This window comes from Oryctolagus cuniculus, chromosome 3, assembly GCF_964237555.1.
Source record: "Oryctolagus cuniculus chromosome 3, mOryCun1.1, whole genome shotgun sequence".
Taxonomy (NCBI): domain Eukaryota; kingdom Metazoa; phylum Chordata; class Mammalia; order Lagomorpha; family Leporidae; genus Oryctolagus; species Oryctolagus cuniculus.
In genome coordinates, this window is record NC_091434.1 from 74,765,228 (window position 1) to 74,786,981 (window position 21,754).

The 21,754-nt window shown below is 41.6% G+C and overlaps 1 long non-coding RNA gene across 1 annotated transcript in view; it reads right to left on the reverse strand.

The window, feature by feature from the left end:
- The window catches only part of LOC138848989 (uncharacterized), an 82,811-nt gene extending 62,591 nt beyond the window's left edge, over positions 1-20,220 (reverse strand). Inside the window, exons 1-2 of the long non-coding RNA XR_011387275.1 lie at positions 20,139-20,220; positions 8,735-8,802 (exon numbers count right to left, since the gene is read on the reverse strand). This is a non-coding gene — a long non-coding RNA (uncharacterized lncRNA). The remainder of the gene's footprint in view (positions 1-8,734; positions 8,803-20,138) is intronic.
- Between the last annotated feature and the right edge of the window lie 1,534 nt (positions 20,221-21,754).

Consider the following 21,754-nt stretch of genomic DNA (forward strand, 5'->3'; position numbering starts at 1 on the left):
ACTAACAATGTCAATAAATCAAGCCCATCATGCTCTTGCTGCTGCTCTGGCTGTGTCTAGCTTTTGCCTGGTTGATGGATTTTATTGCTTTCACACCAGCTAATTGGTCTTGTTATCTTGCTTGCCCTCCCTGTAGTCTGTCCATCCTCTGTATCAGCAATTTTTAGTGTGATCCTTGGACTCAGCAGGACAAGCACCACCTGGGAATTTGCTAGAACTACAAATTCTCAGGCTCCCCTCAGATACAGAATCAAACTCTAGAAGCAGGACTACCAATCTGGTTGCAACAACTTGCACGGATATGTTGACACGTGAAGGTTTGGGCCACTACTCTATTCATCTATTTGTGAATTTCCTAAAGCACATTCCTCACCATGTTCCTGACCCGCTACCAACATCACCACCTCCTATTTCATCTTCAAATTGTATTCCAGATCCACGTTAGCACAGGTGGCATGGTGTGTTCTGGTTAACTTTTCTCCCTAGACTACCACCCACACCAAAATCCATTTAATTCTCTTTGCTGCCTATGCATATGTTGTTTTTGAGATTAGAAAACCCATATCTCCTTTTCGATGCAGAACATTTCTAGTTCCTTTTCAAGCCCTCCCTCTTATCACCTTCTCCTTTCAGTTGTTCAGCCATCTCTCCACAATCAACACAGCAACAAGGCAAATTCAGGTGCTTTCTCTTGACTGTGTTCCTATTACTCTATCCAGGAACCTCGAACACTTTGCTTTTCTAGACATTATTTTTCTACATCTTTTAGATAAAAACATCTTAGAGAAAATGGAATTTATCTAAAGATGGCTTGCTCATTGTTGCATGCTCTGTACCTGGCACACGGAGTAAATAACTTCCTCCATTAATGAACCCTGATTGCTACAGCATCTCAGGGATTCAAGGATAGCTTGCTTTATGATCTGACTTGTTCACCACACACTTAGAAACCAGGAAGGAAAGCTTTTAAGCTAGATATCCAAAACAAAACCAAAAACATGCCTGAAGCATGAAATTTAAAATTAAAAAGCAATATTGAAAATTACCATTTGAAATTGAAACAATATAAGGAACAAGAGTGAATCAGGGTCAGAAAATCAGAGGTAAGGATACGCGAAAGCAGTGGCTCCCTGAGGACTTTTGCTTTTCTCAGTTGCTTCTGCTGAATAAAAACGAGGCCTGGCCAAAACCAATGGAAGATACTGGAGTTGTGAACTCAGAAGAAAACTGGGATATTAGAAGACAACACATTTAGAGAAGCAAATGATAAGATGATTTAGGCAAGAAAAGCCAAAAAAGCTTTAAAAACACCTTCTTTAAATTTTTTGAGTTAACTTTTTTTCCCCAGAAAATATTTAAGGAATGCAAGCTTCATGCACTTCATAAGTACAACTTTAGGAATATAGTGATTCTTCCCACCATACCCACCCTCCCACACACGCCCCCCACCCCTGAAAAGAAAGAACCCCCATTTAAACCTGGATTTAGGATGAAAATTTGTAAAGGAATTTGTGACAGGCCTCATTTTTACATTCTAACTGTACAGCATTAGTGTTCTCGGGCAAACTGCAAACAAGAAATGAAAAAAGAGCAGGACTTAGGGTTTCAGGTCTGACGTGTAAAATCCTTGCAGGTCAACACTCTTCTGCTGACAAGAAAATGGTAGAACAAACTGAAAAACAGCTCAGCTTAAATCCATCAGAAATCAGAGCTCACAGGGCAAGCTGCCACTCTGCAAGGGAGAGCTACGTGAACCCAGAGAATCACAGCTGGGATCAGTTTACCAGCTGGTGCCAGAAACTGAAACAAGTTCATGAATGATAACTGACTTACTAAGAAGCTCCAGTGTGAATTAGTTTAAAAATTAGAAGCATGGAGCCAGTGCTGTGGCTTAGCGGCTAAAGCCACCGCCTGCACTGATAGCTTCCCATGTGGGCTCTAGTTCAAGTGGAAGACCCAGAAGAAGTTCCTGGCTTTGGATTGGCCCAGCTTCAGCCATTGTGGCCAGTTGGGAAGTGAACCAGTGGATGAAAGACCTCTCTTCTGTCTCTGCCTTTCAAATAAATAAATAAAATCTTCTAAAAAATTATTTGTATATATTTCAGAGGCAGAATTGAGAGAGAAGGAGAAAGAGGTCTTCCATCCACTGGTTCACTCCCCAGATGACCACAGTGGCTGGAGCTGTGCCGATCTGAAGCCAGGAGCTTCTTCCGGGGTTCCCACATGGGTGCTAGGGCCCAAGCACTAGGGCCATTTTCCATGCTTTCTAGGCCATAGCAGAGAATTGGATTGGAAAAGAAGCCGAGACTTGAACTGGCACCCATGTGGGATTCCAGCACCAAAGGCAGAGGCTTAGCCACTATGCCACAGCACTGGCCCCGGAATAAATAAATCCTTAAAAAGAAAAAAAAAAAAAAAAGATTAGGAGCACCTGAGGCCTAATCTTATAAAAAGTGCCTAAACTCTCATAGATTTTACCTTCAGGAAACTCAACAATTCTCAGCTGACATTTTCTAAAGATTTATTTTATTTATTTGAAAAGCAGATTTACAGAGAGAGGAAGACACACAGAGAGATCTTCCATCTGCTGGCTTACTCCCCAGACTACCACAATGGTTGGGGCTGGGGCTGGGGCTGGACCAGGCCGAGGCCAGGCACAGGAGTTTCCTCCTGGTTTTCCTCATGGGTACAGGGTCCCAAGCACTTGGACCACTTCAGCAGCTTCCCCAAGGACTTTAGCAGGGAGCTGGATTGGAAGTGGAGCAGCCAGAACTTGAACTGGAGTCGATATGAATACCGGCATCTCAGGCAGCAGCTTTACCCACTGTGTCCCAACACTGGACCCAAAAAAACTTATGCTTTAGGCAAAGAAAGGGGATAATAACTGTTTTTGAAATAGGCCTCAAGGAAAACTACTTTTCTGGAGCCTTATCTGATGTATGAGAAAGGCAATCAGACAACAGCAGAACCCTCTAGCCTTCTGGGATCACTTAGAAAGTAAAACATTTAAGAAACATTTTGGATGGTCACAGTCCAAGGACTCAAGCACACACACACACACAAAAACCAGATATAAACACAGTATCACAAATTACTTCCTATCTCCACTCTTTACCACATCAGCAAGGCTTCAGTATAAAACCCATGGATTAAAACTGAAATAGCTGAGAAGCACAGTAGTGCTGGGGCTGGAGCTGTGGTATAGCCTGTAAAGCGCCATCTGCAGTGCCAGCATCCCATATGGGTGCCAGTTCTAGTCCTGGCTGCTCCACTTCCTATCCAGCTCTCTGCTATGGCCTGGGAAAGCAGTGCAGGATGACCCAAGTCCTTGGGCCCCTGCACCTGCACGGGGGATCCAGAAGAAGCTCCTGGCTCTGACTTTGGATCATCTCAGCTCCGGCCATTTCAGCCATCTGGGGAGTGAACTAGCTTATGGAAGCTTCTCTCTCTCTCTCTCTCTCTCTCTGCCTTTCAAATAAATAAATAAATCTTGGGAGGGAGGGAGGGAAAGAGTGCTAAGAATAACACAAAAATTGGCCAGCGCCGCGGCTGAATAGGCTAATCCTCCACCTTGCAGCGCCGGCACACCGGGTTCCAGTCCCGGTCAGGGCGCCGGATTCTGTCCCGGTTGCCCCTCTTCCAGGCCAGCTCTCTGCTGTGGCCAGGGAGTGCAGTGGAGGATGGCCCAAGTGCTTGGGCCCTGCACCCCATGGGAGACCAGGAGAAGCACCTGGCTCCTGCCATCAGATCAGCGCGGTGCGCCGGCCACAGCGCGCCAGCCATGGTGGCCATTGGAGGATGAACCAACGGCAAAGGAAGACCTTTCTCTCTGTCTCTCTCTCTCTCTCACTGTCCACTCTGCCTGTAAAACACACACACACACACACACACGCACAAAAATACCAGGAGAAAGAAAAGAGAACCAGAGGAAACGGAAGCCTCTGGCACCTACAGCCACAGCAGACGTTAAACACAGTCTGCGTCTAACCGGAGTCACACAAAACCTTACATTCAAAATCTGATTATTTCAGTTCGTATTATCATACATCTCACATTTAACTTACTCTCACATTTAATTTCAACAAACATTTAAAAGACATGCTACAAGGCAAGAATAAACACAGTCTGAAGAGGAAAAGCAAACATCAGAGGAAGAGTCAGATATTACACAGACTCTGGGATTATTACAATGGGAATTTAAATTAGCCACGAATATATTAAGGGCTCTGACTCAAAAAGAAGACAACACGCAAGACCAGATGGGTGGAATTGAAGAAATATTTGAAGCAATATGGTTGAGAAATGCCCAAAGTTAATAACAGACTTCAAACCAACCACATAACCAGTAACTTTAGAGAAGACAATATAAAACAATAAAAATGCCAAAATATATACTGTGCATACTGTACTCAAGTTACAGACAAAAACCAAGGGAAACTTTTGAAAAATCAGAGCATTTTTCATCTTACTAGTAGAGAAATAACAAGAATTATAAACACATCTCATCAGAAACTATGCAAGCAAGAATAGCATGGAGTGAAATATTTAAATTGTTGGGGGAAAAAAGGCAAAACACCAACTTAAAATTTTGCATCCAGAGAATAAAATGATGCAGGACAGAAATTCAGATTCTCATCAAGATAGGAAAAATTTCATTGTAGAAATAAGTTAATGTCAAATAAATATTTCATTTTTCCTTAATGTTTCCAATATATAAATGTTTAAAGAAAATAACAATAATGTATTGAATGGTTATAACTTATGGATAAGTGAAATGAATTTCAACAGTATTATAAGGAATGAAAGAAATTTTTGAAAATGCTTAACTTAAGGTAGTTGTACTACTATAACAAAGCAAAATATTACTTGAAATTGGATGTAGACTATAAATACATATTGAATTATAATACATATTTTAATTATAAACACACATTGAAAACTTTTGGACAATGACTAAAATAATTTTTAAAAGAAGCATGTTTATGTACTAAGAGGAAAGAACAAGATACCACATGCTCAATTAAAACCAGAGATGCAGGGAAAGAAAACTAGATAGAGTAGCTGTATTTATTTCATACAAAAAAGACTTCAGAACAAAGAAAATTTATCAAGGTAAAAGGAAACAGTAGACAATGACAAATTAGTCAATTCTTCAAGGACAGCAATCTAAGTGTGCAGTGAATGATAGCATCAAAACATATAAAGCAAAAGCTGATAGATTATAAAGGAGTCATGTACAAATCCACTATTATAGTTGACATTTCAACACTGTGACGTCAGTAACAGATCCAGCAAGCAGAAAATCAGCAACTCTAATTAAACTGAATACCACCACTAATCAATGGGTCTAAATGACATTTATAGCATAAAGTACATACTTCGCAAACTCACATGGAACATTGCCATCACAGACAACATTCAGAAACATGAATTAAGAAATGCCAGATTAGGCCAGCCATCTCTGTGTGTTGACAGAGGAGAACTACTCAGTGGTAGGTTCAGATGGAAAAGGCAGGGTCAGGGGGCTGCAGAGTTGCAGATCTTTTCACATGCTTTTATTTGCTTTAGGTGGCTCAGGGGTTAGGGTCAGGGCAGCCTTAATAATCTCTTGAGTAGGTAGGCAAGACGACATCTGGGTGTCCTCAGAAAAATAGCACAGTTTTTTCTTCACTCTTCCAAGGCAGACTCTGTGAATTGCAAACAGCTGCTAAGACTGCCTGCCTTCAGGTGTATTCTATTCTCTGCAGCTGTGGCCTTCCTCATGCCCTATGCCAGCCTCTGCAGCCACAGGTCTCCAGCTTGTTTCTCCTAAAGCTAAGGAATAACAATCGTAAAACTGCTTCCAAACCAAAACAGAAGTAAATGATACCATTAATGACATCCTAACTAGAAAGTTCCCAGCTAGTTGTGTGGGGAGCAATCCGGACTGGACTAAGTTACTGGAATTAAGACTTATTCTATGCATCTGCTCCCCCACAATATGGCGCTGGGAGAGAAGAAAACAGCTTCTACACAGCTGCCTCCAGTTCAGCTAATAAACTGTAGGACTTGCTCCTGATTGGAGGAGAGCAGCGTACTCGGCGTGTGGGCAGCCGAGTTGGGATTGGCGGAGGAGGACTATAAAGGAGGAGAGAGACGGCATGCACCGGGAACATCTAAGGGGAACATCTATCTAAGAGGAACACCTGTGCAGCCCCCGAGAGAGCCGGCCGGTGGTGTGCCGCTCCCCCGCGGAAGTGGGGAATGTGGCAGGGGGAACCGCCCTTCCACAGAGGTGGAAGGGTTGGTAGCCAACCCGGGAAGAACTAGCAGCAAACCCGGGAAGGGCCGAGCAGACGAAAGAACAGCGCAGGGTCCTGTGTCGTTCCTCCACGAAGACAGGGAGCGACATAATGGTGCCGTGACTCGGATATGAAGCCTAGGCAGGGCTTAGTGTCATTCCTCCACGAAGAGGGGGAGCGACATAATGGTGCCGTGACTCGGATAGGAAACCTAGGACGGATAGGAAACCTAGGAGGGAAGAAACGGGAAGAACTGGGAAAATACCGGAGAGAGAGACTAGCAAACAGCCTAGGGAAAAGCCGGACGAAAAAGGTGCCGGAAGAAGCTATTGAAAGCCTAGGCATAGACTCGGATACGGACTACGGAGGGAAGCTGGGAGAAATCTCTAAGGTCGAAAGTGAAAGTGAAAGCTAGAACAAACAGACTCGGATGCAGACTGTGGGGAGAGGCCAGGTGAAATGAGGGAGGAGTATTGTTGGAGGAAAGCTTGGGGAAACATACCGGGTAGAGAAAAATGTTAGGGAAATTGAAGCCGCGGGGGGCAGGCCGAGGCGGAAACGAAAGCCACTTTGGGATTCTCAAGTTAGCCCGGGAATAGGGGGTGAAAAGTTAAAACCAGAAGCGGAAACGTAAGCCTGGTTGGGATCCGTCTGATTAGCCCGGGGAGCAAAGGACGGGAAGCCAAACCGTGGGGCGGAGACGTAAGCTGGGTTGAATTCGCCAGGCTAGCCCGGGGAACTTGGATTGAATGCTAGTGGTGGAGACGCAAGCTACGCTGTGTGACTCGCGGAAGCCGCCGCGTGCAGAGAGAGCACGGGGCGTGAATAGATAGGGAACGCGGGGCTGGCGCGAGGCCGTGGTTCAGACGCGAAAGGGCTAGTGAGAGATCGCGGAGTGTGCGCGCGAAGCCGAGCCGCGCAGAGCCGGGAGCCCGCCAGCGGGGCGAGGCGCCGGGAAGCCGCGTGGAGCCGTGAAGCTGCCGCGGGGCGGGCGCCGGGAAGCCGCGGGGATAAGAGAAACGGAAGTTTAGAAGTAAAATGAGAGCGGGAAGCTGCGGGGATAAGAGAAACAGAAGTTTAGAAGTAAAATGAGAGAAATAGGAATGCTGGAAGATAGAAGTAAAATGGGAGAAATAGGAATGCCCAGAGATAGAGAAATAGAGAAATAGAAAGGCCTCCCCTCAACATGGCAATGAGAAAGCTTGGATTCGGTCTGCCTGATTAGGGAGGCGGTGAGCACCTGCGGGCGGCTAGCAGCTTATGCGCCGCAGGTCACTGAAGACAGGCACAAATTAACATCAATAAGGCCTCCCCACAACACTGCAATGTGAGAGCTTGGATTCGGTCTGCCTGATTAAGTGAGGCGATGAGCACCTGCGGGCGGCTAGCAGCTTATGCGCCGCAGGTCACCGAAGACAGGCACAAATTAACATCAATAAGGCCTCCCCACAACACTGCAATGTGAGAGCTTGGATTCGGTCTGCCTGATTAAGTGAGGCGATGAGCACCTGCGGGCGGCTAGCAGCTTATGCGCCGCAGGTCACCGAAGACAGGCACGAATTAACATCAGTAAGGCCTCCCCACAATACAACAATTAGGAGGCTTGGATTCGGTCTGCCTGATTAAGGCGGTAAGCACCAGCAAGCGGCTCGACCAGAGTGTGAGCCGCAGGTCACCGAACACAGGCACGCATCAGCGCCTAAAAACCTCCTCACAACATGGCGAAGAGAGGACCCGGATTCGGTTTGCCTGATTGATAGGACTTGTAAGAACCTGTGGCAACTCTAGCAAGTAGAGCAGAGTGTGTGCCGCGGGACACTGAAGACAGGCGCGTATCAACGCCAAAAAATAAAAAGAAAGGGGGATCTGTGGGGAGCAATCCGGACTGGACTAAGTTACTGGAATTAAGATTTATTCTATGCATCTGCTCCCCCACAATATGGCGCTGGGAGAGAAGAAAACAGCTTCTACACAGCTGCCTCCAGTTCAGCTAATAAACTGTAGGACTTGCTCCTGATTGGAGGAGAGCAGCGTACTCGGCGTGTGGGCAGCCGAGTTGGGATTGGCGGAGGAGGACTATAAAGGAGGAGAGAGACGGCATGCACCGGGAACATCTAAGGGGAACATCTATCTAAGAGGAACACCTGTGCAGCCCCCGAGAGAGCCGGCCGGTGGTGTGCCGCTCCCCCGCGGAAGTGGGGAATGTGGCAGGGGGAACCGCCCTTCCACAGAGGTGGAAGGGTTGGTAGCCAACCCGGGAAGAACTAGCAGCAAACCCGGGAAGGGCCGAGCAGACGAAAGAACAGCGCAGGGTCCTGTGTCGTTCCTCCACGAAGACGGGGAGCGACAAGTTGCATTTGAAACAGTATAATTATGAACAACACATGGGTAATGGAAGAAATCTCAGGAAACATTTTTAAAAATATTCTGAATAAAATAATCATGAAACTTACCAAAGTTCTTGGAATGCAGTGAAAATAGTTCCTAGAAGACAATGTATAGCAATGAGTTCATATACTACCTGCAAAGAGATAAAAAATTAATAACCTAAGCTACCTTCTAAGGAAACTAGAGAAAGAAACACACTATAAACATAAAGCAAGCAAGAGATAAGAAATAATAAATTTAGAGAAAAACTTAAGTGAAATTGAAATATAAAATGAATACAGAAAGTCAACAAAACAAAGCTGGTTCTTAAAAGATCAATAACAGTGGTAAACCTATAGCCAACTTAATCAGAACACAAGTTATTAGTAATACAAGAAATGAATGAGGGTGTCATGACCGTTGTTCCATTGATATTAAAAGGACAGTAAAGAGGATCGTATATCTCATAAATCACTCCATACCCACAGATATGGTAACTTACATGAAATGGACCACTTAACCAACACAAGTTATTAAAATAAACACAAGGAAAATCAGATAACATGAATAGGTCTACATATTTTTTAAAAATTGACAATAATAACATTCAAAAAATAAAGCACTAGGCTAAGATTGTTTCAGGGGTAAATTCTACCAAATGCTTAAGAAATGATCCCATTTCTCTACATTCTCATCCAGAAAACAGAAGCAGAACATATTCCTTCATACTCTAAGAAGCCTAAGATGAACACCAGATAAAGATACCACAAGAAAGGGAAGATACAGTAATAACTTTCATGAATATAAATTCAAAATCCCAAACAAGATATTAGCAAACTGAATCCAGCAATGTATAAAATGAATTACACACCTTTATCAAATGATATTTATTCCAGATATCTTGTACAGCATTTAAAACCCAATTAGTTGGGGCCAGTGCTGTGGAGCAGTGGGTTAAAGCCCTGGCCTGAAGTGCAGGCATCCCATACAGGTGCCGGTTCTAGTCCTGGCTGCTCCTCTTCCAATCCAGCTCTCTGCTGTGGCCTGGGAAAGCAGTAGAAGATGGCCCAAGTCTTTGGGCCCCTACACCCACATGAAAGACCCAGAAAAAGCTCCTGGCTCCAGGCTTCAGATCACCTCAGCTCTGGCTCTACCTTTCTTTCAAACAAACTCTATCTTTCAAACAAATTAAATAAATCTTTAAAACAATAATTAGTGTATTCGGATCTGGCTGAAGAGCCCATGAGATTATTTTAGGCATGGAAAGCCAAGATACTCTGGCAAAAACAAAACAAAAAAAAAATTACCTAAATGAAAGATCTCTGTGAGTGAGATCCCAGTAGAAAGAATGGGCCATCAAAGAAGGAGGCTCCTTTCTCTGAAGGGAGGAGAGAACTTCCACTTTGACTATGACCCTGTCTGAATAAGATCGAAATCAGAGAACTCAAAAGGCTTCCATAGCCTTGGTAATTCGTGACTAGAGCCTAGGGAGATTACTGACGCCATAAACAAGAGTGTCAATTTGTTAAGTCAACAACAGGAGTCACTGTGTACTTACTCCTTATGTGGGATCTCTGTCCTTAATGTGTTGTTCAATGTGAATTAATGCTATAACTAGTACTCAAACAGTATTTTACACTTTATGTTCTGTGTGGGTGCAAACTGTTGAAATCTTTACTTAGTATATACTAAATTGATCTTCTGCATATAAAGATAACTGAAAATGAATCTTGATGTGAATGGAATGGGAGAGGGAGCAGGAGATGGGAGGGTTGCGGGTGGGAGGGAAGTTATGGGGGTGGGAAGCCATATTTATATTCATTAAATAAATTTATATTTATATTTATATTCATTAAATAAAATTTATATTCATTAAATAAAAGTTAAAAAAAGAAGTAATAAGGAAACAAGTTAAGAGGGCATGATGTATCTGTTATCTTAATGGTTCTCTCTAGTTCTGAGGTAGTATATAATGGACATAGCAGAAATTTCAGGCTAAATAAAAACTAGGTAATAACAAAAAAATGATTATTCCATTGGGGACTATTTGTTTCATTGGTCAACAGTTTATTTTTTGAAATGTGGCTATTCTAATTTAGCCTGATTAGAATATAAAAAATAAAATATGGCTCTTTTGATAAGAAAACAAATGTGTTGAGGTTTATTTTAGGACCCAGAATATGCTCTATCTTCCTTTGTTTCATGAACACATACATGTTGGAATATACAGAACATATATTCTGCTGTTGTTGGGTAGAGTGTTCCTCAAATATCAATTAAATCACAATGGCTGATGATGTTGATGAGTTCTCCTATATTCTCATTGAGTTTCTGCCCAACAGTTCTTTAGTTATCAAAAGAGAAGGTTGACTTCTCTCTAGCTACAATTGCAGATCTCTTTCTTTTTTTTAGTACTATCAGTTTTTGCTTCACATATTTTTCAGCTCTGTGGTATGGTGCCTGCACACTTAGGATTACTCTTTCTGTTTAGTAGTACATTGACTATCCTATCATTACATAATTTCCTGTCTCTATAAAAATCATTACCACGAAGTTCACTTTGTCTGATATTAATGTAGCCATACCTTCTTTATTTCAATGTTTACCCATTTCTTTGTAGTAGGCAAAACTACAATCCTCAAAGATGTTCACGTTCTGATTCTCAGAACTTGTGAATATGTAACCTTCTTCAGCAAAAGAGACTTTATAGATGTGATTAAGCTTGGGGCTTGGGAATGGAGAGATTATCCCAATAGAGTCAAGGTAATTAGAAGATCCTTAAAAGTGGAAAGGGAGTCAGAAGTGGAGGTCATGTTGATGTGACATGATGTGATTTAATGTCACATGTTGTGATGTGACATGACATGACATGATATATGGCATGGTGTGATATGACATGACATGATGTGATATGATATGATGTGATGTGACATGTGATGTGACATGACATGATGTGATATGACATGACATGATGTGATATGACATGATGTGATGTGACATGACATGATGATGTGACATGATGTGATATGAAATGATGTGATGTGATGTGACATGCTGTGACATGACATGACATGATGTGATGTGACATGATATGATATGATGGGACATGGTGTGACATGACATGTGGGAGAGCCCTCCACTGATGGCTTTGAAGGTGGAGGAAGGAAACCATGAGACAAAACCATGGAGTGCCTTCAGAAGCTACAAAGTTGGAGCAGACAAGGAAACCAAGTCTTTCCTAAGGGTCGAGAACTGAATGTGTTCCTGCCAACTCCTTGATTTTAGCCTAATAAGGCCTCAGTCAGAGTTTTGATCTACAGAACAGTGGAATAATAAATTTGTGTTTTTTTAAAAAAATAATTAGTGTAATGTATCACATCAAAGGATTAAGAAGAGGAATAGCATAATCATATCAATAAATGCAAAAGCACTTGACACAATCCACTGCGCTTTCATGATGAAAATTTTTATTTTCTTTTTTTAACTTTTATTTAATAAATATAAATTTCCAAAGTACAACATTTGGATTATAGTGGCTTTTCCCCCTCATAACCTCCCTCCCACCTGCAACCCTCCCATCTCCTACTACTTCTCCAATCCCTTTCACATCAAGATTCATTTTCAATTATCTTTATATACAGAAGATCAGTTCAGTATATATTAAGTAAAGATTTCAACAGCTTGCACCCACACAAAAACATGAAGTATAAAGTACTGTTTGAGTACTAGTTATACCGTTAATACACATAGTAAAACACATTAAAGACAGAGATCCTACATGGGGAGTAAGTGCACAGTGATCCCTGTTGTTGATTTAATAATTGACACTCTTATTTATGGCGTCAGTAATCACCCTAGGCTCTTGTTATGAGTTGCCAAGGCTATGGAAGCCTCTTGAGTTCACCAACTCCAATCTTATTTAGACAAGGTCATAGTCAAAGTGGACGTTCTCTCCTCCCTTCAGAGAAAAGTACCTCCTTCTTTGATGTCCTGTTCTTTGTGCTGGGATTTCATACACAGAAATCTTTCATTTAGGTCATTTTTTTTTTGCCAGAGTGTCTTGGCTTTCCATGCCTGAAATACTCTCATGGGCTTTTTAGCCAGATCCAAACGCCTTAAGGGTTGATTCTGAGGCCAGAGTGCTGTTTAGGACATCTGCCATTCTATGAGTCTACTGTGTATCCTGCTTCCCACATTGAATTGTTCTCTCCTTCTTAATTCTTTTTTTTATTTAACTTTATTTTTTTAACTTTTATTTAATGAATATAAATTTCCAAAGTACAGAATATGGATTACAATGGCTTCCCCCCCATAACGTCCCTCCAACCCGCAACCCTCCCCTTATCCACTCCCTCTCCCCTTCCATTCACATCAAGATTCATTTTTGATTCTCTTTATATACAGAAGATCAGTTTAGCATACATTAAGTAAAGATTTCAACAGTTTGCTCCCACACAGAAACAAAAAGTGAGAAATACTGTTTGAGTGCTAGTCATAGCATTAAATCTCAATGTACAGCACACTAAGGACAAAGATCCTACATAAAGAGTAAGTGCACAGTGACTCCTGTTGTTGACTTAACAAATTGACACTCTTGTTTACGGCATCAGTAATCACCCTAGGCTCTTGTCATGAGCTGCCAAGGCTATGGAAGCCCCGTGAGTTCACTGACTCTGATCATATTTAGACAAGGCCATGGTCAAAGTGGAAGGTCTCTCCTCCCTTCAGAGAAAGGTACCTCCTTCTTTGATGACCCATTCTTTCCACTGGGATCTCACTCGTGGAGATCTTTCATTTAAGTTTTTTTTTTTCCCCCAGAGTGTCTTGGCTTTCCATGCCTGAAATACTCTCATGGGCATTTCAGCCAGATCCGCATGCCTTAAGGGCTGATTCTGAGGCCAGAGTGCTGTTTAGGACATCTGCCATTCTATGGGTCTGCTGTGTATCTCACTTCCCATGTTGGATCGTTGTCTCCCTTTTTATTCTATCAGCTAGTATTTGCAGACACTATTCTTGTTTATGTGATCCCTTTGGTTCTTAGTCCTATCATTACGATCAATTGTGAACAGAAATTGATCACTGGGACTAGTGAGATGGCATTGGTACATGCCACCTTGATGGGATTGAATTCAGATCCCCTGGTATGTTTCTAACTCCACCGTTTGAGGCAAGTCAGCTTGAGCATGTCCTGAATTGCACATCTCTTCCCTCTCTTATTCCCACTCTTATATTTAACAGTGATCACTTTTCAGTTAAGTTTCAGCACTTAAGAAGAATTGTGTATTGATTACAGTATTCAACCAAAAGAATTAAGTAGAACAAACAAAAAAAATACTAAGAGGGATAACATATTAAGCTGCTCATCAACAGTCAGGGTGTAGGCTGATCAAGTCACCATTTCTCATAGTGTTCATTTCACTTTAACAGGTTTCCTTTTTGGTGCTCAGTTACTTGTCACCTATCATGGAGAACAAGTGGTATTTGTCCCTTTGGGATTGGCTTATTTCACTCAACATAATGTTTTCCAAATTCCTAACAGGGATCACTTTTCATTTAGTATTAACAGACATTAGTTTTGCTTATGTGATCCCTTTGACTCTTAATCCTCTCATTATGAGCAATTACGAACTGAAACTAATCACTTGGACTAGTGAGATGGCATTGGTACATGCCACCTTGATAGGATTGAATTGAAATCTCCTGGCACGTTTCTAACTCTACCATTAGGGGTAAGTCCAAATGAGCATGTGCCCCATTGTACATCTCCTTCCTCTCTTATTCCCACTCTTATATTTAACAGGGATCACTTTTCAGTTAAATTTAAATGTCTAAGGATAATTGTGTGTTAATTAAAGAGTTCAACCAATAGATTTAGTAGAACAAAAAAAAATACTAAAAGGAATAAAGTAGTAAGTTGTTCATCAACATCCAGGACAAGGGCTGATCAAGTCACTGTTTCTCATAGTGTCCATTTCACTTCAACAGGTTTCCTTTTTGGTGCTCAGTTAGTTATCACCGATCAGTGAGAACATATGATGTTTGTCCCTTTGGACAGGCTTAATTCACTCAGCATGATGTTTTCCAGATTCCTCCATTTTGTTGCAAATGACTGGATTTCATTTTATTTACTGCTGTATAGTATTCTATAGAGTACATATCCCCTAATTTCTTTATCCAGTCTACCGTTGATGGGCATTTAGGTTGATTCCAGGTCTTAGCTGTTGAGAATTGAGCTGCAATAAACATTAAGGTGCAGACAGCTTTTTTGTTTGCCAATTTAATTTCCTTTGGGTAAATTCCAAGGAGTGGGATGGCTGGGTTGTATGGTAGGGTTATATTCAGGTTTCTGAGAAATCTCCCAACTGACTTCCATAGTGGCTTTACCAGTATGCATTCCCACCAACAGTGGGTTAGTGTCCCTTTTTCTCCACATCCTTGCCAACATTTGTTGTTGGTAGATTTCTGTATGTGAGCCATTTTAACTGGGGTGAGGTGGAACCTACTTTAGGATTGACAACATACTAGGCCATAAAGCAAGTCTCAGCAAATTCAAAAGAATTGAAATCATACCATGCATCTTCTCAGACCACTGTGGAATGAAGCTGGAAATTAGCAACTTTGGAATCCCTAGAGCATATGCAAACACATGGAGACTGAACAACATGCTCCTGAATGAGCACTGGGTCATAGAAGAAATCAAAAACTGTCTGGAATTAAAGGAGTATAACAACACAACATATCAAAACTTATGGGATACAGCAAAAGCAGTGTTGAGATAAAAGTTTATAGCAATAGGTGCCTATATAAAGAAATTGGAAAGGCACCAAATAAATGAGCTTTCAATGCATCTCAAGAATCTAGAAAAACTATAGCAAACTAGACCCAAAACAAGTAGAAGAGAAATAATTAAAATTGGAGAAGAAATCAACAGAATTGAATCAAAAAAAAAAAACATTACAAAAGATCAGCCAAATGAAGAGCTGGATTTTTGAAAAAATAAACAAAATTGAGACACCATTGGCCCAACTAACTAAAAAAAGAAGAGAAAAGACCCAAATCAATAAAATCAGAGATGAAAAAGGGAATGTAACAACAGACACCACAGAAATAAAAAGAGCCATCAGATATTACTACAAAGAGTTGTATACCAGCAAACAGGGAAATCTATCAGAAATGGATAGATTACTGGACACATACAACCTACCTAAATTGAACCATGAAGACATCGAAAACCTAAACAGACCCATAACTGAGACAGAAAGTGAAACAGTAATAAAGGCCCTCCCAACAAGGAAAGCCCAGGACCAGATGGATTCACTGCTGAATTCTACCAGACATTTAAAGAAGAACTAACTCCAATCTGTCTCAAACTATTCAGAACAATTGAAAAAGAGGGAATCTTCCCAATTTATTTCTATGAAGCCAGCATCATCTTAATTCCTAAACCTGAAAAAGACCCTACAGCTAACATAATAATTACTGGTACGAATCTTAACATTGGGGCAGACATTGTGGTGAAGTAGTAAAGCCGCCCCTGCAATGCCAGCATCCCATATGGGTGCTATTCATATCTCGGCCACACCACTTCTGACCCAGCTCTCTTCAATGACCTAGGAAAGCAGTGGGAGATGGCCCAACTCCTTGGGCCCCTGCGTCCACATGGAGACCCAGAAGAAGCTTCTGGCTCCTGGCTTTCCCCTGGCCTAGCCCTGGCCATTGCAGCCATTGGGGAATGAACCACCAAATAGAAGGTTTCTCTCTCTCTGCTTTCCTCTCTCTCTAACTCTTCCTTTCAAATAAAGAAATAAATATTTTTTTTAAAAGTATAAAAGCCAAAAACTGGAAGGAATTAAGATATCTTTCTGTAGGATAATGGAAAAACAAACTATGGAACATCTAAAACATAGAACATGGTACACTGATAAAAAGAAATGCACTATCAGATGGACATGGGGGAATTTAAAATGGACATTGCTATGAGAAAGAGGTCAACTTAGAAGACTGCATATTGTATGATGTAAAGTAAGACAATGTGGAAAAGCCCAAAGTACAGAGACAGTTATATGGCAGTGGTAAGGAGTTTTAAGAGGAGGGGAGGGGATTAAAAGGTGAATTATAGGGGACTTTAAGATATTTGACAAAATTTTATATAAGTCTGTAGTAGGTACAGTAGCATTATGCCTTTGTCAAATTCTATTTATGGTAAAATATACAATATGAAAAGTAAGCATTACCTATGGACATGAGTAACAATCTATTAATACTGGTTCATTAACTGTAATGAACATACCGCATTAGGAAGATGTTAGTTAGAATAGGAACGGGCAGATGTGCGAGGTACTTTGCTCTTTTTGTACTGTATTCTCAGTTTTTCTGCAAGTATAGTATTTCTCTAAAAATAAAGCCTAAAATATGGGCATTTTAAAAAGTTTTTGGAGTATGGTTGCATAAATGCATGTAGCAAAAAATTATCTATCTTCAGAGGAATTCATATTTAATATTACTATCCTTTGATTTTAGTGATACAATCTAGAGTTAAAAGCATTTGCAACACCCTTGTTAAAAATGAGGAAACATGGCAGCCAGTGTCGTGGTGTAGTGGCAAAGCGGTTAGCTCTGCCAGCATCCCATATGGGTGCTAGTTCCTGTCCTAGAAGCTCTACTTTCAATCCAGCTCCCTGCTGATAGCTTGGAAAAGTCAGCGAAAGATGGCCCAAGCCTTTGGGCTCCTGCTACCCATATGGCAGGGCTGGATGAAGCTCTTGGCTCCTTGCTTCAGCCAAACCCAGCCCTGGCCATTGTGGCCATCTGAGAGGTGAACCAGCAGAAGGAAGATTCCCCTGTGTCCCTCCCTGTCTGTCTGGAGCTCAGACTTTCAAATAAATCAACAATTTAAAAAAAAACTTAAAAAATAAAAATGAGGAAACAAGATGAAAATAAGCACATACAGGCAAATTATGAAACATTAAGGCATTAAGCTATTGAATAATAATTTTCAATAAAATAAATTTGTCAAATATGTATGGAAAAATAATAAGGTAGAGTTGGCCCTCTGAACCTGAGGGGTCTGTATTCTGAGTAAATTCCACTGTCTAAAAAGTCAGTGCTCAAGAAAAGCTTCCTGAATAAATGCCTGAATTATTGAACTGAAAATCCTTAGGGTTAAGCAGAATTTAACTAATTTTTGACAATATAAGATATTTTTAGGGAGGCACACTTGAGTTACCCTCCTGAACAAGTTTGTAGTAATCAGCAAAAACAAAAACCAAAAAATGTGGAGTAACTTTGTTTCACTGATCATATGAATGCAGTGACATGATTTAGCATTGAGTCCTCTGTATCTCAAAGAAGGGTAGTGAAATTCCTGTTAAAGCTAACTGCCCTGGGGCCAGCAGGTAAAGCCACTGTCTGCAGTGCCAGCATCCCATACGGGTGCCAGTCAGAGTGAGTCCCAGCTGCTCCACTTCTGATCCATCTCTCTGCTATGGCCTGGGAAAGCAGTAAAAGGCCCAAGTCCTTGGGCACCTGCACCAACGTGGGAAGACCCGGAGGAAGAGCCTGGCTCCTGGTTTTGCATCAGCACAGCTCTGGCCATTGTGGCCAGTTGGGGAGTGAACCAGCAGATGGAAGACTTCTCTCTCTTTCTGCGTAACTCTGACTTTCATATAAGTAAATAAATCTACAAAATAAATAAATAAAAGCTAACTGTCCCTGGTGTCAACTTCCTAAGCACTTAGACCTCAGTGTTGTTTTTTTTTTCCATTGCTCTCACTTTTCCTTTCTTTCACAAATTCTGATAGTCATTGAAGACCCTACTATAAGTCAAGACTCAGCTGAAAATGAGTAAAAGCAGAGCAGTTACACCAACGGATAGTATGTGGAAAAGAAAATATAGGGCAAATAGCCATAGTGCTAAATGAGTATCAACACAAACTGTAAATCAACGGGAATACATAGGTATTATTTGCAGACCACACTGTTTGAAAGGCTTGTACTAGCTATACTACATAAAGTTTTCTTGAGACAGTAACATTTGAGCTGAAACTCAGACTGTGGAGGATGGGAAATATTCCAAGACACCTCCTGTGACAAGTGTGAGTATCATGATTTGAAAGAAGGAAAGGGCACAGCTGGTGCTCTCTCCATACTCCTGGAACCCGTGGTGCAGGTCTGGGCACCCTTTACTGTCATTTCTCTCTGCTTTTGCTTTGCAAGGCCAGCCCCAGTAAGCTCCCTTCACAGGAACTTTGTAACGGTACAGACATACCTTTGTCCTCAGCCACTGACTGGTCGGCGTCCACCACCTGACCTCCCTTAGTAAATGACTGCTGAGATATTACCGCAGGGAATATAGCAATAAAGAAGGAATTACAGACACTTAATAATCACAGGCTTCGAATGTAAAATTGTTTAGTTTGTGCCAAGCACTATTCTGATGCTTTAAATAAAGCGCCTTATTTGATTCACTGATTAGCCTGGTATGGGAGCTTCTATGTTATCCTTTTGTAGGTGAAAAATCAGAGATTGAAAGAAATCTTTAAGAAGCAGAAATTAAACAGCTTCTCCATAATATTAACAAGAAATAGGCAAGAGCTAAGCTGACTGCAGGAGACCTGCATGGACTTGCTAAGAACACTCATGGCCCGCGCACACCCTCCCAGGGACCTTATCAGCCCGACACTGACTGACTCAAGTGTATATAAACTGCAGACCCAGGAGACCCAGTGAGTCTCTGAACAGACGCTCCTGAGGGCGGCACAGCGGAAGCTCCGGGTTGACCCACGGCACTCAAGAGTTCTCCCAGCCAGCCCTGCGCTCACCTGACAGCGGCGCTCTCTGCTGGCCCAGCGCCAGGCCTGTTTATCCATCCCCTAGGCTCCGACCTCGCCTGATGTTGAAGCCCTGCTCCCTGAAGCCCAGGCTCCACTTGCTCTTCGGGGCCGCATTCTTCCGCTCAGAGGCGCCACCGTGCGGATGCTGCGAGGATCTGCCCTCTGCGGCCAAGACTTGTGAGGAGCACAGGAGCTATTTAAGGACCCTGGTTGGTTAGTTTGCCCAGTGTGTTGTGTGAATTATAATGTGCGACTTCCTCACTGCATAATAAAATCCTTATTGGAACCAACAGCACCTCCGTGCTGTTACTACGCTTGTGACAAACCTAATAGCCCAAAGATCCCATAGTTGGTACATGAAGATAAGAGTCAAGGGTAATTCTAACTGTAAGCCTGTATGCCAAAACCCTGTAATAGCAGAAACTGAGGCCTTATACAGAACCCACCCTGTGACTTTGGCTTCAATAAAGTTCTCCCCGTGTCCTTTTGAAATAGAAGTCTAATTGGCCTTAAATTGGATCAACTACCTTCTGAAGGCTTCAAATGTTCCGTTTTAAATTCTTCTAATTTTAAAGTGTTCTGATCCAGAAATTTTAGAGGAAACATAATAAATCTTGTTAAAAGTCATTTTAAGAATCCTTTTACAGAAAATACTTACATAGCAAAAGTTGTTCAGGGCTCTTCTAGGAAAACATCACGGGTAAAATCAGAGTAGTCATACAGGATACAGAAACAGTACAATGACTGAAGATAGTGAGCAGTTAAGAAATAATCCAATTTCCTTAGCAACAGAATTAATAGTGCAACTTATCTTGGAACACTAAAAGCATTGTTTGGTATATGCATTCTTGAGTGGTTTAACATCTTGAAAATTGTAAAGTATTACTTCATAGTAAATTTGCTAAATATATCTACTGATCAAGATAGTTGAAAGACCCCTAAACCCATGGGTCTACATAATAAAACTTGCTTTGTTTTTGCAACTTAAATAAGACTGATATCATTATTTTACAGTTCTTCCCTTTGTTTTCCCACGTCCTTTATAACTGTTGCTCATTTCAAATGAATGTGCATTTAAGGCACTATGGGTTTCTTTTTTTAAACTTACTGGAACTTGATGTAATTTTTATTTCATTGAGATACAATGATAGATTGGATTCATTCAAATGGATCAATACAGATTTAATAGAAAGGACTTATGTATAAGAAAATTAACTGCTATTCTCCCTCTTCTTTTGAAATAAACTCTTTCTGGTGGCCGGCACTGTGGCGTAGTGGGTAAAGCCGCCTGCAGTGCCGGCATCCCATATGGGCACTGGTTCGAATCCCAGCTGCTCCACTTCCAATCCTGCTGTCTGCTATGGCCTGGGAAAGTAGTAGAAGATGACCCAAAACCTTGGGTCCCTGCATGCATGTGGGAGATCTGGAAGAAGCTCCTGGCTCCTTGCTTCTGGTGGGTGCAACTCCAGCCTTTGTGGCCAGTTGGGGAATGAACCAGCGGATGGAAGACCTCTCTCTCTGCCTGTGCTCTCTTTAACTCTGCCTTTCAAATAAATAAATAAATATTTTTTAAAAAATAAATAAACTGTTTGCTTTAGAGTCGTATTAGACATGTTGAGAGAACAGTGCAGAGAGCTCCCCACATGCTCTCCACCCAATTTCCTCCATTGTTATTAAACAGCCTCATCAAGTAAGGCAAATCAGTCACATAAGAAGCCAACATTAGTGTGTTTCTATTAAGTAAACGCCACACTTTGTCCAGATTTTCAGATTTTTCTAGTATTCTTTTTGTGTTTCAAGACCCCACCCATCATGCCACATGAAGTTTGGCCATAATGTCTTCTTAGTCTTTTGTGGCCTGTTACAATTTTTCAGGTTTTTCTTGTTTTTCAAGATCTTGATGGCTTTGAGACCAGGAATTTTGTAGAATATTCCTTAATCGTGGGTGTGTGATACTTCTCTCATGGTTAGTCTGAAAGTTGATTTTGCATCATATCAATGACAATCTGCCTCATCACTAATGATGTTAAACTTGTTCACCTGGCTAGGGAAGATTTTGCTGTATTTCTCCACTTTGAAGTTATTTTTCATGTTCTGGTTGTAAGGAAAAATGGGCACAGAACAGAGGAAAAAAGGATTTGCACTCACAGCCAGAGTGAAGTTGTTCGCAGAGGTAGCCAACTGTCAGCATGCTTATAGACCCAACATATGGCAAAGGGCCAGTCCGCAGCGGGTTGGGCCTTTTTATATCTGAGGGTGGGCTAGGGGTCTGGA